Genomic DNA, 17,613 nt, shown 5'->3' with positions numbered 1-17,613 from the left:
ACGTGATTTTCCTGTGTTTTATATATTTTTCCATTATGAGGTTGGAATAATACTGTAAAATTGTGAAAATAATGATGCCATTTTAGTGTAACCTATTTGAAAAGAACACCTGAAATTTCATCACCAGGAGGTAAATTTGTTAATAGACCAATAAGAAAGAGAGCTGTAAACCTTTCTGCCAACAGTTCGTTTTTGGATTTACCCTTCCCACTCAGACCACTCCCAGACAGTCCTAGCAAAATTCTTGCTTGAGAAATTATTATTTTTGTCCATTTTAATTGAAAACAATCCCAGTAAGGTACCTAATTGTTACCCAGAAATGATTTGATATTGATATTTTAAAGAATGGCTGCATTGGACCTTTAAAGATACAGTATGTATGGGCATGTTTAGGATCATAATATGCAGTGACGAAGGCATTGAGGCGTTTCTCCATGGACACTCCCTTTAACAGTGCAATTCATTTAACTCCACTTTGAGCACTTTCACAGCAAATGACAACCGTTTTCTCTCAAAATAAACACAAGTAACACACTTAAACCATTGCAAAGTGTACAAACAAACTCATTGTCAGAGTCACAGAGCATTTAAAAAAATATATGGCTCCCAAAATAGCTCCATTCTGCACAATAACAGAGTGCAGCTCATCCATGCATGACCTGGTAGAGTATACACCAGGGAACTGGAGGAAGGGGTGAGAGAAGTGTGGGAGTGCGTAGCCCCGTCTCCCCTCTCTCCACTGTGGCCCCTTGGGAGCCAGAGCCAAGCAGCCATGACAAGACAGGCTAATTAACCCTTGGATGGGGCAACTCCTCCAGTGAGAATTGTCACAAAGGGGTGCCTGCCTTCCCTCAACGCTATTATTATCAACTCCTGGAGCATGGAGGAGGTTTGATATGGCAGGCCTGACGTTCCAACCCACCAATTAAACACAGGAAGGGGTTCGGTGGGAGGCCAGGAGTGAGGTGAGGATAAACGTTGTACTGCAGCAGCAGCAGCAGGGATGAGTAAAACGAGAGGGTTGATTTGTACATCATTTTGTAGCAATGAGTGGAAGTACAAAAGGAAGCAAATGATACTTCTTTGCATAAAGGCTTTGAGAATCATAATGTGGAGTTTTATTTCCAGTGCTGAGAACAGCTTGAGTTGCTTGAGAGTATTTGAAATTGAAAAAATTGTGACATTTTATTTTGAGAAAGATTGATAAAAGCAAGGGAAATGTTCTAGATATTATAATATCAGAAACACACTCACATACCAGAAGTATCCTAAGGGCAGCTCACAATAACACAATATTCTAATTTCTACTTTACTGCACCTGGGTTGCAAAATTGAATGAGTATAGATTTCCCATTGTTCTGTCACTGGGTTTTGTTGAGGGATTTTATTGGGCAGAAGAGGGATGTCATTTTACCCTCAAATTGTACAATATTTTTGCTCTGTTATGTTGCATATATATATATCAGGAGGCTTTCAGCCAAGCCTTAGCTTTTGATAATATATACTGAACAAAAATATAAACACAACATGTGAAGTGTTGGCCCCATATTTCATGAGCTGAAATAAAATATCCCAGAAATGTTCCATATGCACAAAAAGCGCAATTGGCATGCTGACTGCAGGAATGTCCAAAAGAGCTTTTGCCAGAGAAGTGAATGTTCATTTCTCAACCATAAACTGCCTCAAATGTAGTTTTAGAGAATTAGACAGTACATCCAACCGGCCTTACAACTGCAAACCACAACCCAGGACCTCCAGATCCGGCTTCACCTGCGGGATCGTCTGGTGGAGGGCTGGTGCTGAGGACTATGTCTGTCTGTAATAACGTGCCTTTTGTTGGGAAAAAATGCCTTCTTTGCTTGCTCTTTCCCAACAATGCAGTCTTCAATATCAGTAGTACTGGTTGATAATAAACAGCTAGATGGTGCCGACACAGATGGTTGCCTTGCTTCAGGTCCTTAGAAAAGTATGCAGTTATTTGTTTTTTTTATGTGTTATTTCTGACATTGTTAGCCTAGAAAATCTCAAGTGTTATTACATACAACTGGGAAGAACTTTTGGATATAAAAGCGATGTCAACGTACCATCATTAAGACCAGGAATACAACTTTCCCGAAGCAGATCGTTTGTTCGGACCACAACCCTAGACATGCAATCTTATCCCAGCGGCCGACCCAAAACAACAAGGTCACCCTGGCCATGCAATCTTATCCCAGAGGCAGATGGAGCAGCCTACTGGTCAGACTCAGAAGGCGAGCACACCATCCACCTCTTCCGCGCATATTTCTCGCCAATGTACAAGCTCTAGATAACAAGGTGGACGTAATTAGAGCACGAGTTGCCTTCACGGAAACATGGATCACTCTGGATATGTTGTCAGAGTCCGTACAGCCACCCGGTTTCTTCACGCATCTCGCCGACAGAAACAAACATCTCTCTGGTAAAAAGAAGGGCATGGGTGTATGCCTTTATGATTAATGACTCATGGTGTAATCTCAACAACATACAAGAACTCAAGTCTTTTTGTTCACCCGACCTAGAATTCCTTACAATAAAATGCCGACCGCATTATCTTCCAAGCAAATTCTGACTACGCTGACTAGGTGAGCAAGTTTATTAGCAAGTGCATCGGAGATGTCGTTCCCTATGTGACCATTAACACCTTCCCTAACCAGAAACCGTGGATTGATGGTAGCATTCGCGCAAACTGAACTAAATGACTATCGCCCCTTTGCGCTCACTTCTGTCATCATAAAGTGCTTTCAGAGACTAGTCAAGGATCATATCACCTCCACCCTACCTGAAACCCTAGACCCACTCCAATTTGCTTACCGCCCCAATAGGTCCACTGACGATGCAATTGCCATCACACTGTACACTGCCCTATCCCATCTGGACAAGAAGAATACCTACAGTATGTAAAAACGCTGTTCATTTGCTACAGCTCAGCATTTAACACCATAGTGCACTCCAAACTCGTCATTAAGCCCGAGACCCTGGGTCTGTTCAACTGGGCCCTGGACTTTGACGGGCCATGCCCAGGTGGTGAAGGTAGAAAACAACATCTCCACCCGCTGATCCGCAACACTGAGGCCCCACAAGGGTGCGTTCTCAGCCCTCTCCTGTACTCCCTGTTCACCCATGTCTGCGTAGCCATGCACGCTTCCATCTCAATCATCAAGTTTGCAGATGATACTACAGTGGTAGGCCTGATTACCAACAACGACGAATCTACAGGGAGGAGGTGAGGGCCCTGGGAATGTGGTGTCAGGAAAATAACCTCTCACTCAACATCAACAAAACAAAGGAGATGATCGTGGACTTCAGGAAACAGCAGAGGGAGCACTCCCCGATCCAGATCGACGGGACAGTAATGGAGTAGGTAGAAAGTTTTAAGTTCCTCTGCGTACAAATCACAGACAAACTGAAATGGTCCACCCACACAGACATCGTGGTGAATTTTAGAATTTTTTTATTTCATCTTTATTTAACCAGGTAGGCCAGTTGAGAACAAGTTCTCATTTACAACTGCGACCTGGCCAAGATAAAGCAAAGCAGTGCGACAAAAACAACACAGAGTTACACATAAAAAAATGTACAGTCAATAACACAATAGAAAAGTCTATGTACAGTGTGTGCAAATGTAGAAGACTAGGGAGGTAGGCAATAAATAGGCCATAGAGGCGAAAATAATAACAATTTAGCATTAATACTGGAGTGATAGATGTGCAGATGGTGATGTGCAAGTAGAGATACTGGGGTACAAAAGAGCAAGAGGATAAGTAATAATATAGGGATGAGGTAGTTGGGTGTGCTATTTAAAGATTGGCTATGTACAGGTACAGTGATCGGTAAGCTGCTTGACAGCTGATGCTTAAAGTTAGAGAGGGAGATATGTCTCCAGCTTCAGTGGCACTGCACTGCAATTCATTCCAGTCATTGGCAGCAGAGAACTGGAAGGAAAGGCGGCCAAAGGAAGTGTTGGCTTTGGGGATGACCAGTGAAATATAACTGCTGGAGCGCGTGCTATGGGTGGGTGTTGCTATGGTGACCAGTGAGCTGAGATAAGGTGGGGTTTTACCTAGCAAAGACTTATATATGACCTGGAGCCAGTTGGTTTGGTGAAGAATATGTAGCGAGGGCCAGCCAACAAGAGCATACAGGTCGCAGTGGTGGGTAGTATATGGGACTTTGGTGACAAAACAAATGGCACTGTGATAGACTACATCCAGCATGCTGAGTAGATTGTTGTGGGCTATTTTGTAAATTACATCACCGAAATCAAGGATCTGTAGGCTAGTCAGTTTTACGAGGGTGTGTTTGGCAGCATGAGTGAAGGAGGCTTTGTTGCGAAATAGGAAGCCGATTCTAGATGTAATTTTGTATTGCAGATGCTTAATGTGAGAATGGAAGGAGAGTTTACAGTCTAACCAGACACCTAAGTATTTGTAGTTGTCCACATATTCTAGGTGAGAACCGTCCAGAGTAGTGATGCTAGTCGGGCGGGATGGTGTGGGCAGCAATCAGTTGAAGAGCATGCATTTAGTTTTACTAGCATTTATAAGCAGTTGGAGGCCACGGAAGGAGTGTCGTATGGCGTTGAAGCTCGTTTTGAGGTTTTTTTGGTACAGTGTCCAAAGAAGGGCCAGGTGTTTACAGAATGGTGTCGTCTGCATAGGTGGATCAGATAATCACCAGCAGTAAGATTGACATCATTGATATATACAGAGAAAAGAGTCGGCCCTAGAATTGCACCCTGTGGCACCCCCATAGAGACTGCCAGTGGTCCGTACAACAGGCCCTCCGATTTGACAGACTGAACTCTTTCTGAGAAGTAGTTGGTGAACCAGGCAAGGCAGTCATTTGAGAAGCCAAGGCTATTGAGTCTGCCGATAATAATGTGGTGGTTCACAGAGTCAAAAGCCTTGGCCAGGTCGATGAAGATGGCTTCACAGTACTGTATTTTTTCTATGGTAGTTATAATATCGTTTAGGACCTTGAGCATGGCTGAGGTGCACCCATGACCAATTCGGAAACCAGATTGCATAGTGGAGAAGGTACGGTGCGATTCAAAATGGTTGGTGATCTGTTTATTAACTTGGCTTTCGAAGATTTTAGAAAAGTAGGGCAAGATGGATATAGTTCTTTAATATTTTGGGTCTAGAGTGTCTCCCCCTTTGAAGAGGGGATGACCGCGGCAACTTTCCAATCTTTGGGGATGTCAGGCGATATGGAAGAGAGGTTTGGCGGATAATTTTAGAAAGAGGGGGTCCAGAATGTCTAGCCCAGCCGATTTGTAGGGTTTTTTAGGGGGGGGGGGGGTGTTGGACAAGTTGCTGCAGGGGTGCTGAGATTTTGGCCAGGGTAGAGGTAGCCAGGTGGAAAGCATGGCCAGCTGTGGAAAATGCTGATTGAAATGATTGATTATCGTAGATTTATTGGCGGTGACAGTGTTTCCTAGCCTCAGTGCAGTGGGCAGCTGGGAGGAGGTGCTCTTATTCTCCATGGACTTTACAGTGTCCCAAAACTTTTTGGAATCAGTGCTACAAGAAGCAAATTTCTGTTTGAAAAGGCTAGCCTTGGCTTTCCTAACTGACTATATATTGGTTCCTGACTTCCCTGAACAGTTGCATATCACGGGGGTTTTTCGATGCGAATGCATGTTTGGATGTTTCTGTGCTGTTTCTGTGCTGTTCAAGGGCAGTCAAGTCTGGGGTGAACCAAGGGCTATCTTTATACATTTTTTGAACGGGGCATGCTTATTTAAGATGGAGAGGAAAGCAACCAGGCATCCTCTACTGACGGGATGAGGTCAATATCTTTCCAGGATACCCGGCATGCTCGATGAAGTGTTTTGGGGAGCTTTTTTTTTATTTTTTATTTTACCCCTTTATCTCCCCAATTTCGTGGTATCCAATTGTTAGTAGCTACTATCTTGTATCATCGCTACAACTCCCGTACGGGCTCAGGAGAGACGAAGGTCGAAAGTCAAGCGTCCTCCGATACACAACCCAACCAATGGATGTGCGCTTCTTAACACAGCGCACATCCAACCCGGATGCCAGCCGCACCAATGTGTCGGAGGAAACACCGTGCCCCTGCCAACCTTGGTTAGCGCGCACTGCGCCCGGGCCGCCACAGGAGTCGCTGGTGTGCGATGAAACAAGGATATCCCTACCGGCCAAATCCTCCCTAACCCGGACGACGCTAGGCCAATTGTGCTTCGCCCCACGGACCACCCGGTCGCGGCTGGTTACGACAGAGCCTGGGCACGAACCCAGAGTCTCTGGTGGCACAGCTGGCGCTGCAGTACAGCGCCCTTAACCACTGCGCCACCCGGGAGGCCGTTTTAGGGAGCATTTGACAGTGATGATGGGTGTTCGTTTGACCGCGGACCCATTACGCACCCACGCAATGAGGCAGTGCTCGCTGAGATCCTGGTTGAAGATAGCAGAGGTATATTTAGAGGGCAAGTTGGTCAGGATGATATCTTAGAGGGTGCCCAAGGTTACAGATTTAGGGTTGTACCTGGTGGGTTCCTTGATCATTTGTGTGAGATTGAGGGCATCTAGCTTAGATTGTAGGACAGCCAGGGTGTAAGCATTTCCCAGTTTAGGTCACCTAACAGTACGAACTCTGAAGATAGATGGGGGGCGATCAATTCACATATGGTGTCCAGGGCACAGCTGGGTGCTGAAAGGAGTCTATACAAGCGGCAACGGTGAGAGACTTGTTTCTGGAAAGGTGGATTTTTAAAGTAGAAGCTCAAATTGTTTTGGCACAGACATGGATAGTATGACAGAACTCTGCAGGCTATCTCTGCAGTAGATTGCAACTACGCCCCCTTTGGCAGTTCTATCTTGACGGAAAATGTTATAGTTTGGGATGGAAATATCAGGTTTTTGGTGGCCTTCCTAAGCCAGGATTCAGACACGGCTAGGGTATCCGGGTTGTCGGAGTGTGCTAAAGCAGTGAATAAAAAACTTAGGGAGGTCAACATGCATGAAACCAATGCTTTTACGGTTACAGAAGTCAACAAACGTGAGTGCCTGGGGAATGAGAGTGATGCTGGGTGTTGCAGGGCCTAGGAGAAGAGTACGGATAAAGGAACTGGTCATCTAGTGCGTTCAGGAACAGAAAGTAAAAGGAGCAGGTTTCTGGACGCGGAAGAATAGATTCAAGGCATAGTGGACAGACAAGGGTATGGTAGGATGTGAGTACAGTCGAGGTAAGCCTCGGCATTGAGTGACGATGAGAGAGGTTTTGAGGCATCATTTAAGATAGGTGCGTCACCGCATGTGTGGGGGGTGTAACAAAAGGGCTCGCTAAGGCATATTGAGCAGGGCTGGAGGCTCTACAGTGGAGGCTCTACAGGTGAAAACCTTGTGAAAACTTACAGAAAACGTTTAACCTCTGTCATTGCCAACAAAGGGTATATAACAAAGTATTGAGATAAACTTCTGTTATTGACCAAATACTTATTTTCCACCATAATTTGCAAATAAATTCATTAAAAATCCTACAATGTGATTTTCTGGATTTTTTTCCCTCATTTTGTCTGTCATAGCTGAAGTGTACCTATGATGAAAATTACAGGCCTCTCTCATCTTTTTAAGTGGGAGAACTTGCACAATTGGTGTCTGACTAAATACTTTTTTGCCTCACTGTACAAGGGTCGTGTCACGACTCTGACCGAAGGCGGCTCCCCTTCCCGTACGGGTGGCGCTCGGCGGTCGTCGTCACCGGCCTACTAGCTGCCACTGATTATTTTCTCCCCCTCCTTATGTGTTTATTGAGTACACCTGTTTTGAGTTAGTTGCAATTAGTGAGGCTTTATTAGTCAGCCGGCCTGCCTGGTTCTTTGTGCGGGGTTGATTATTGTAACCCTGGTGTTTACATTTGATGTACGTGTTCGTGTAGTTTGTGCTAGACTGTTTTCGTTCCCTGTGTCTCGGGCATTTTGTTTGAGCACCCGAAAGTGGGGTGACCGTAGTTCACCGTGTGTGCATTAAAGAAGCACTTTATTGAACTCTGCTTTCCTGCGCCTGATTTCACCCTCACGACACCCAGGACCTTACAGAATCCCCGACCGAAACCTACATTTACATTACATTTAAGTCATTTAGCAGACGCTCTTATCCAGAGCGACTTACAAATTGGTGCATACACCTTATGACAACCAGTGGAACAGCCACTTGCATCTAAATCTTGTTGGGGGGTGAGAAGGGGGGGTGAGAAGGATTACTTACCCTTACTTACCCTACAGGTGATCAGTACAACAACAACCGAGACATTTAATCAGGAACAGACATTAAACAAGACAGTAACAGCGTCAGCACACGGGTATACAAGGACATATGACAATCAATGCTGGAGTGGGGAACCAAACAGATATAGGGGAGGTAATAATCCAATAATCGCTGATGTGCGTGCCGGAGGGAAGGCAGGTGTGCGTAATGCTGGGGAGCCTGGCGCTCGCCAGGGAGGGGGAGCTGGAGCAGGTGTGACAGTAGGCCTGTAGGGAAGATAGGCCATATGGAGATGTTCATATTAAAACATATTATACATTTTTTAAGTTCCTAACTTGTTTGGTAAGATTAGTACAGATTTTCTCAGGGGAACCCACATGTGGCCTGACTCCAAGTTTGGGAACCACTCTACTAACCTCTCCCTCTGCTTGCTTCCTCTCTCTGTCTCCTCTCTCTGTCTCCTCTGCTTCCTCCTCCTTTTTGTTTGCGCATTTAGTACAGTAATCCAAATTCATGACGCGTGATCACTAGGAGCAGACGAAAAGTCCAAAAGTTCCGTTACAATTCGTAGAAACGTCAAACGATGTATAGAATCAATCTTTAGGATGTTTTTATCATAAATCTTCAATAATGTTCCAACCGGAGAATTCCTTTGTCTTCAGAATTGCAATGGAACTCAAGCTAACTCTCACGTGAACGAGCGTGGCCAGCTCGTGGCTCTCTGGCAGACCTCTGACTCATTCCCCTCTCATTCGCTCCCACTTCACAGTAGAAGCATCAAACAAGGTTCTGAAGACTGTTGACATCTAGTGGAAGCCTTAGGAAGTGCAATGTGACCAATATCCCACTGTATCTTCAATAGGCAATGAGTTGAAAACCTACAAACCTCAGATTTCCCACTTCCTGGTTGGATTTTTTCTCAGGTTTTTGCCTGCCATATAAGTTATGTTATACTGACAGACATAATTCAAACAGAGACTTCAGAGTGTTTGCTATCCAAATATACTAATAATATGCATATCTTAGCTTCTGGGATTGAGTAGCAGGCAGTTTACTCTGGGCACCTCTGGGCACCTTATTCACCCAAGCTACTCAATACTGCCCCCATCCATAAGAAGTTTTAATAATGTTTACATATTCTACATTACTCATCTCATATGTATACACTGTATTCTACACCATCTACTGCATCTTGCCTATACCGCACTCCATCTGTAACGGCTGTTTTAAGAAGAGGACCAAGGTGCAGCATGGTACATGTTCATGATTTTTAATAAAACTGAACACTAGAACAAAAAAATAACGAAGCGGACCAAACGAAACAGTTCTGTCTGGTGCAGACACACAAAACATAAAATTACTACCCACAAAACACAGGTGGGAAAAGGCTACCTAAGTACCAAACACACAGAAAGAGAAAACACAGAACACAAAACATAGAATGCCCACCCCAACCCACGCCCTGACCGAACCAAAATAAACACATAAAAGGGATCTCTAAGGTCAGGGCGTGACACCATCGCTCATCCATATATTTATATGTACATTTTCTTATTCATCCCTTTACATGTGTGTGTATTTGTGTGTATAAGGTAGTTGTTGTTGTTAATTTGTGAACAAGAAGCACAAGCATTTCGCTACACTCGCATTAACATCTGCTAACCGTGTGTATGTGATAATAAAATGTAATTAGATTTTTACTATAACATTTTTAAGTCAAGTAGAACGAAAACACTAGAAATATAAATAAAAAAAGAGCACGAGAATGTAAGTCAGTTATATTGTATACAGGGTCAAGAACATATTTCAATGTGTAGGTACTTCCGGGTTGGAGCGAGCGGTCGCATTCGCACTTCGCTCTGCAGGTTGTATAACTTTTTCATTACATTTCATTATAGTACAACGGTTGATTTGTCTAATCTTAGCAATTCTTCTTAGCTAGCTACATAGCCGTCCTTGTATCAGAGATAATTGCATAATTATCGTATTTCGTCGCCCTAACGTAGCCTTCACTGCTATTCGCCCAGGAGCTAGCAAACGCTAGCTAACGCACACAGATTAGCATCACTGTAGTGCTATTCACTCAACTGAACGACTTGATTAGTTTAGTGTTAGCTAGCTACATAGCTGTCTTTGTTTCCAAGATAATTGTGTAGTTTAGTGTGTGTAGTCTTGGAGTGATTATCTTAATTCACTGAGGTTCGCTAGCCAGCTATTTGTCATCCTTAACGTAGGAGACTCTGCTAGCTAGCCAACAGCTAACAGCTAACAGCTAGCCAACGTCACCACACGTCTACTGATTCGAATTCAATCACCGGTCAGGTAGTATCACATTTTCATTTCATTTCATTACAGTACAACGGTTTGATTTGTTTGATCGTAGCTAGCTACATAGCTAGTTACATAGCCGTCTTTGTTTCAAAGATAATTGTGTAGTCTAGAGCGATTTCCTAGGTTAGCTAGCCAGCTATTGTCGTTCTTTTAACGCAACGTAACGTAGACAACACTGCTAGCTAGCCAGCTCAACGGAACGACTTGATTAGTGTAGTGTCAACAACGCAGCTACTGCCAGCTAGCCTACTTTAGCAGTACTGTATCATTTTAATCATTTTAGTCAATAAGATTCTTGCTACGTAAGCTTAACTTTCTGAACATTCGAGACGTGTAGTCCACTTGTCATTCCAATCTCCTTGCATTAGCGTAGCCTTTTCTGTAGCCTGTCAACTATGTGTCTGTCTATCCCTGTTCTCTCCTCTCTGCACAGACCATACAAACGCTCCACACCGCGTGGTCGCGGCCACCCTAATCTGGTAGTCCCAGCGCGTACGACCCACGTGGAGTTCCAGGTCTCCGGTAGCCTCTGGAACTGCCGATCTGCGGCCAACAAGGCAGAGTTCATCTCAGCCTATGCCTCCCTCCAGTCCCTTGACTTCTTGGCACTGACGGAAACATGGATCACCACAGATAACACTGCTACTCCTACTGCTCTCTCCTCGTCCGCCCACGTGTTCTCGCACACCCCGAGAGCTTCTGGTCAGCGGGGTGGTGGCACCGGGATCCTCATCTCTCCCAAGTGGTCTTTCTCTCTTTCTCCCCTTACCCATCTGTCTATCGCCTCCTTTGAATTCCATGCTGTCACAGTTACCAGCCCTTTCAAGCTTAACATCCTTATCATTTATCGCCCTCCAGGTTCCTCGGAGAGTTCATCAATGAGCTTGATGCCTTGATAAGCTCCTTTCCTGAGGACGGCTCACCTCTCACAGTTCTGGGCGACTTTAACCTCCCCACGTCTACCTTTGACTCATTCCTCTCTGCCTCCTTCTTTCCACTCCTCTCCTCTTTTGACCTCACCCTCTCACCTTCCCCCTACTCACAAGGCAGGCAATGCGCTTGACCTCATCTTTACTAGATGCTGTTCTTCCACTAACCTCATTGCAACTCCCCTCCAAGTCTCCGACCACTACCTTGTATCCTTTTCCCTCTCGCTCTCATCCAACACTTCCCACACTGCCCCTACTCGGATGGTATCGCGCCGTCCCAACCTTCGCTCTCTCTCCCCCGCTACTCTCTCCTCTTCCATCCTATCATCTCTTCCCTCTGCTCAAACTTTCTCCAACCTATCTCCTGATTCTGCCTCCTCAACCCTCCTCTCCTCCCTTACTGCATCCTTTGACTCTCTATGTCCCCTATCCTCCAGGCCGGCTCGGTCCTCCCTCCCGCTCCGTGGCTCGACGACTCATAGCGAGCTCAGAGAACAGGGCTCCGGGCAGCCGAGCGGAAATGGAGGAAAACTCGCCTCCCCTGCGGACCTGGCATCCTTTCACTCCCTCCTCTCTACATTTTCCTCCTCTGTCTCTGCTGCTAAAGCCACTTTCTACCATTCTAAATTCCAAGCATCTGCCTCTAACCCTAGGAAGCTCTTTGCCACCTTCTCCTCCCTCCTGATCCCCCCTCCTCCCTCTCTGCAGATGACTTCGTCAACCATTTTGAAAAGAAGGTCGACGACATCCGATCCTCGTTTGCTAAGTCAAACGACACCGCTGGTTCTGCTCACACTGCCCTACCCTATGCTCTGACCTCTTTCTCCCCTCTCTCTCCAGATGAAATCTCGCGTCTTGTGACGGCCGGCCGCCCAACAACCTGCCCGCTTGACCCTATCCCCTCCTCTCTTCTCCAGACCATTTCCGGAGACCTTCTCCCTTACCTCACCTCGCTCATCAACTCATCCCTGACCGCTGGCTACGTCCCTCCCGTCTTCAAGAGAGCGAGAGTTGCACCCCTTCTGAAAAAACCTACACTCGATCCCTCCGATGTCAACAACTACAGACCAGTATCCCTTCTCTCTTTTCTCTCCAAAACTCTTGAGCGTGCCGTCCTTGGCCAGCTCTACCGCTATCTCTCTCAGAATGACCTTCTTGATCCAAATCAGTCAGGTTTCAAGACTAGTCATTCAACTGAGACTGCTCTTCTCTGTATCACGGAGGCGCTCCGCACTGCTAAAGCTAACTCTCTCTCCTCTGCTCTCATCCTTCTAGACCTATCGGCTGCCTTCGATACTGTGAACCATCAGATCCTCCTCTCCACCCTCTCCGAGTTGGGCATCTCTGGCGCGGCCCACGCTTGGATTGCGTCCTACCTGACAGGTCGCTCCTACCAGGTGGCGTGGCGAGAATCTGTCTCCTCACCACGCGCTCTCACCACTGGTGTCCCCAGGGCTCTGTTCTAGGCCCTCTCTTATTCTCGCTATACACCAAGTCACTTGGCTCTGTCATAACCTCACATGGTCTCTCCTATCATTGCTATGCAGACGACACACAATTAATCTTCTCCTTTCCCCCTTCTGATGACCAGGTGGCGAATCGCATCTCTGCATGTCTGGCAGACATATCAGTGTGGATGACGGATCACCACCTCAAGCTGAACCTCAGCAAGACGGAGCTCCTCTTCCTCCCGGGGAAGGACTGCCCGTTCCATGATCTCGCCATCACGGTTGACAACTCCATTGTGTCCTCCTCCCAGAGCGCTAAGAACCTTGGCGTGATCCTGGACAACACCCTGTCGTTCTCAACTAACATCAAGGCGGTGTCCCGTTCCTGTAGGTTCATGCTCTACAACATCCGCAGAGTACGACCCTGCCTCACACAGGAAGCGGCGCAGGTCCTAATCCAGGCACTTGTCATCTCCCGTCTTGATTACTGCAACTCGCTGTTGGCTGGGCTCCCTGCCTGTGCCATTAAACCCCTACAACTCATCCAGAACGCCGCAGCCCGTCTGGTGTTCAACCTTCCCAAGTTCTCTCACGTCACCCCGCTCCTCCGCTCTCTCCACTGGCTTCCAGTTGAAGCTTGCATCCGCTACAAGACCATGGTGCTTGCCTACGGAGCTGTGAGGGGAACGGCACCTCAGTACCTCCAGGCTCTGATCAGGCCCTACACCCAAACAAGGGCACTGCGTTCATCCACCTCTGGCCTGCTCGCCTCCCTACCACTGAGGAAGTACAGTTCCCGCTCAGCCCAGTCAAAACTGTTCGCTGCTCTGGCCCCCCAATGGTGGAACAAACTCCCTCACGACGCCAGGACAGCGGAGTCAATCACCACCTTCCGGAGACACCTGAAACCCCACCTCTTCAAGGAATACCTAGGATAGGGTAAGTAAGGGTAAGTAATCCTTCTCACCCCCCCCCCCCTAAAAAGATTTGTAAGTTTGTAAGTCGCTCTGGATAAGAGCGTCTGCTAAATGACTTAAATGTAATGTAATGTAAATGTAGGGATACTGGAGTGGTAGGGTTAGATATGCATAGGGGTAAGGTGACTAGGCATCAGGATACATGATAAACAGAGTAGCAGCCGTGTATACTGTATAATAATTGCATGTGTGTGTGTGTGTAGAGTTAGTATGAATGTGTGTGCGCGTTGTGTGTGGGTTGGTCCTTCTATCCTTGTGGGTACCTAAGGATAGTAAAACAAGGAAAATTCTCTGTTGTGGGGACATTTCCCACATCCCCATGAGGACAAAGGCTATTTTAAGCTTAGGGGTTAGATTTAGGGTTAGGGTTACAATTAGGGTTAGGCTAAGGGGTTAGAGGTTAGGTTTAGGAGTTAGGTTTAGGGTTTGGGTTACGGGTTAGGTGAAGGAAAAATAGTATTTTGAATGGAAATACAGTTTAGATCCCCATGAGGATAGAATAACATAATGTGTGTGTGTTGGAGTTTCAGTGTGTGTTGAGTGTGCATAAATAAAAATACAATCGAACGGTCAATGCAGATAGCCCATGTAGCCATTTTGTTAGCAATTTAGCAGTCTTGTGGCTTGAGGATAGAAGCTGTTCAGGAGCCAGTTGGTGTCAGACTTGATGCTCTGGTACCACTTGTTATGCGGAAGCAGAGAGAACCGTCTTTGTCTTGGGTGACTAGTCTTTAACCTTTTTAGCATGAGAGCTACTTTTCTGGCTTTCAAATAGGCACATTCTTCTCTTCTCCTGTCCCCTGCAACTCTTAAAGTAGTGCTCTATATTTTCTGTCAATATACCTGGTAAAATAATGGTTCATAAACAAACTTATCAATCTACGATTTTTTCTCTCCAAATTATGTTTTATATTTTCCAAAAATATGTTCTCAGTTTAATATTTCCTGATTTAGATTTACAATTACAATTGTTCATAGAGAAACAAAGACATTGGATGTTCTGAGTCCATGTCAATGCTTAAACCTGAAATAAAGGTCTGAAATAAAATAACACATTTTTATATTTGAGTGTAATTCTCCTTTAATTGCCATCTGGCGAGTGAGAAATGTGCTGTCTAATGTGCCGGTCTAGCGATGGCTCTGTACTGCTGCTGCTCATTTCATGGCAAAGTTTGCATACAGCAAATAATAGATACACATGATATATTTACTCATGATATTATTCTGCCAGGTAAGCCTACTTTGCAGTTAACTTTTAATTGAGAAGGTTTTGGGGAAAGTACTTGTGTCACCCACAAAATGGTTATCATATCAAATGGCTACACACAGAGTGCTAGACAGACGCACGCACTACACAGACAGGGTCCCAAGCTTGGTGACGAGCTTAGAGGGGACTATGGTGAATCCAATGCTTCACATAGGTATTTGTCTTATCTAGGTGTGTAATGGCAGTGTGGAGTGCAATTGATGATGTGTCTGGGATGATGTGTGTCATAACCAGCCTTTCAAAGCACTTCATGATTACAGATGTGAGTGCTACAGGGTGCTAGTCATTGTGGAAGGTAGCCTTAGAGCTCTTGGGAACATGAATGATGGTGGTCAGCTTGACAAATGTATGGATTACAGACTCGGACAAGGAGCGGTTGAAAATTAATGTGAATATGCCTGCCGGCTGTTCTGCGCATTCTCTGAGAACGCGCCCTGGAATACCGTTCAGCCCGTGGCCTTACGAGTGTTGACCTGATTAAAAACCTTACCTCAAGTTGGCCTCAGAGAGCGAGATCACCCCTGCGTCAGAGGGGGCCCTCATGTACGGCCCTGTGTTGTTTTTGTCAAAGTGTGCATAAAATGCATTGAGTACGTCGGGGCAGATCATGGCTAGGTCTTCCTTTGTAATCCGTAATGGACTGTAGTCCCTGCCACATTCGGCGGGCAGCGGAGCCTGTAATAGGATTCCACCTTGTTCCTATATTGTAATTTTGCTTGTTTGATGGTTCTTATTGTGCTTGTTTGTGCCCCCAGCCTTAGCCTTGTGGTTGGCTGCGGTAGCCCTGTCCTTAGGCTTAGCACCAACCTCTGTGTTAATCCAGGGCTTTTGATTGGGGAAGCAGTGATCCTTCACTGTGGGGACAATGATGGCAATGTATTTCCAAATGAAGCCAGTGATGGACGTGGTTAGCTCATCAATGCTATCGGCGGAGTCCCTGAACATATTCCAGTCAGCGCTAGGAAAGCAGTCTTGTAGCATATCCTCCGATTCAGAGGACCATATCGGAGCAACGGAGCATGTCATGGGTACTTCCTGTTTGAGCTTTTGCTTGTAGACAGGAAGCAGGAGTATATAGTCATGATCTAATTTGCAAGAAGGGGGGATGAGAGAGGGCCTTGTTTGCTTGCTTGTGGATAGCGTAACAGTGGTCTAGGACTTGATCGCCCACAGTGGAGAAGGAGATGTGTTGATGTGTTGGGCATTATGTGACTTAATGATGGGGAATTAAAAGGAAAGCAGCCTCCAGGTGCATGGGTTCATGCTTGTTTATAGCCTCGTACAGTTCGTTAAGTGCCATCTTGTTAATTTTCTTGTCTTGAGATGGAATATATACAGCAGTCACGATAACAGAAACTCTCTCGGGAGGTAGAAGAGTTGGCATTTGACCATCAGGTATTCCAAGACGGGTGAACAATGAGTCGAGACTTCCACTGTGCTAGTCAGCACACCATTTCCTTGAATCCTTTGAGTTGGATAGCCATGGGGGGTTTCTTGTCCGAAAGTTATGTTTCAGAAAAGCAGAGAATATTGCAGTAACGAGAGTCCCATTGATAGCAAATCCGCGATCGGCGTTAATCCATTTGAATTATGAAAAGACTGCACTTTGGCCAATAGAACTGAGAGAAGAGGTGGCCGGTTTTCCCTTCGCCTTAATCTCGGCAGGGCTCCCCCTCTCCTGCCTCTTTTTTGCTGGCGTTTCCTCTTAGATAGCCCAAAACCTGGGTCGGAATTAGGCAATGAGCCTAGGGCAATAAAGTCAAAGTTGAAGCCGGAATTGAGGTCAGTAACTGCCATTCTCATTTGTTCTGGTCGATAATAGTTATAGTGTCTACATTTTGTGCAAAAAGGTTAAGATAAACATCAAACAAATCACAAAATAGTAAAGTTGGGTATACACTCCCAACAAAAAGTTTAATTTATATTTTGTTTGTTCATTCTGTGAGAAATTCAAGTTGTGATTTTGCATGCAAATGGAACATCCATAATGCTGGAATCGCCCATATCTAGCTATGTTTAGGAGGGGCTATGGAAGAGGAGCGTGGCACAGCCTGCCAGGATAACACAGATTGGCGAGGGAGAGGAGACTTACATCCACCATCCCAAAGACACAGGGAGGGAGGGAGACACAGACAGACAGACAGACAGACAGACAGACAGACAGACAGACAGACAGACAGACAGACAGACAGACAGACAGACAGACAGACAGACAGACAGACAGACAGACAGACAGACAGACACTTAATCCTTGTTATGCATCACAAAACAGTCCCTCTGAAGCATGGTGATAAAGCCATACAGTATATGCATTACTAGCTACCATTAGAAGACACGAGACAGCAACAGTATAGTGCTCTTGCCAATAAATACAGGTTTCTCCATCTCTAAGAGTTCACACATCACTCCTTC

General features: G+C 45.7%; 1 protein-coding gene across 11 annotated transcripts in view; it reads right to left on the bottom strand.

Moving 5' to 3' along the window:
* Nucleotides 1-17,613, bottom strand: part of LOC118388330 (band 4.1-like protein 1) — a 128,500-nt gene that overhangs the window by 76,113 nt on the left and 34,774 nt on the right. The window lies entirely within an intron of this gene.

This window comes from Oncorhynchus keta, chromosome 10 (genome assembly GCF_023373465.1).
Source record: "Oncorhynchus keta strain PuntledgeMale-10-30-2019 chromosome 10, Oket_V2, whole genome shotgun sequence".
Taxonomy (NCBI): domain Eukaryota; kingdom Metazoa; phylum Chordata; class Actinopteri; order Salmoniformes; family Salmonidae; genus Oncorhynchus; species Oncorhynchus keta.
This window is presented reverse-complemented; position numbering and strand designations above follow the sequence as displayed.